The sequence below is a fragment of the Lactuca sativa genome, chromosome 2 (assembly GCF_002870075.4).
Source record: "Lactuca sativa cultivar Salinas chromosome 2, Lsat_Salinas_v11, whole genome shotgun sequence".
Lineage (NCBI taxonomy): Eukaryota > Viridiplantae > Streptophyta > Magnoliopsida > Asterales > Asteraceae > Lactuca > Lactuca sativa.
This window is the reverse complement of record NC_056624.2, coordinates 89319942-89321212: the sequence shown is the minus strand read 5'-3', so window position 1 is coordinate 89321212 and position 1271 is coordinate 89319942.

The window sequence follows — 1271 nt, the reverse complement described above, 5'->3', positions numbered from 1 at the left end:
GGGGCGACAGTCCCCAAATATATATCTCTATCTTTTTGCTTTCAAGAGCAACCATATCAGGGCATAAGTTTGCCAGGTCACAGAACCTATTTGTGTAGGTCGTGATGTCGGATCCAACCATTTGAAGACCCTAGAATTCTTGCTCGAGTTTTTGTATTTCACCTCGAGGACAGTATTCTTTCATCAGCATGTCTTTCAACTTTTCCTAGCCGATGGAATACGCCACCACCAATGTCAGATAGTTAACATGGCTGTGCCACCACGTTAGTGCTCTGTCAGAGAAGGTACAAGCTGCAAACTTGACCTTGTTGCCCTCCTGGCAAGCACATATTTCAAAGACGGATTGAATCTTTTCAATCCATTGTCTCAACACCATAACACCCCCAGTTCCATTGAAGCTACGGGGTTTGGCATTCGTGAAGTCCTTGTAGGTGCATTCCCGAGGGTGTCCACGGCTTTCGCCGTGGTTTGAGGGTGGTGCACCTGTTCCTAATCCACTAGGGGCAGGAGCGTTGATTGCTGACATAGCAGATGTAACTGCTGCTGTGAAAGCTGCCTGGAACATGTTGGCATCGAAGGGGTTAGGTGGTTGAAGAGGTTCAGCTGGTGGTGGAGGTGGTGGTATCGGTGTTTCGTTGTTTGGATTACGTCTGGGATTCCTGCATGGCGGCATCTTTAACTATACATTTAAAAGATGACGAAATGGATAAGAATAAATGATTAATGAATGTGTCTCATGGACTAACTCCCCATAGTCCAACAACAGAATGAATATAATGACTAAATGAAGATCATAGCATTTAGATAATGATTTCCATAAGATTAGATATCTGTCAATAATACTGGAATTACAGATGTAACAAGTTCGGGAAAAATGGCCTAGAAGTAGGCCTTACATCAACCATGATGGAAAATTTTGACAGAATTAAGACTAGATCAAGACCTAACAGGTCTAAGATTTATAAAGACAGGAAATTAGACCAAAGTTTTACATAAACTAGGTTATATCCAAAAGATGAGTCGACGAGATTCTATAGGCGACGGGAACTGCTTGCATGAGTTCTCGATCCCGACAATAGTCGTTCAATGTCCCTCATAAGCCTGTCAGCTCTTACTTGCTCAGCTCGAAGTTCCCTAACTTCAGCTTGAGTTTCAGCAAGTTCTCTCTGCAGATTTGTATTGCGGACCAGAGTTCTTTCATGAGCAGACTCTAGTTGGCGAATGTGGACAGTGTTAACGCCAGAACTTGCTTCAATCTCCACGACCCGGTC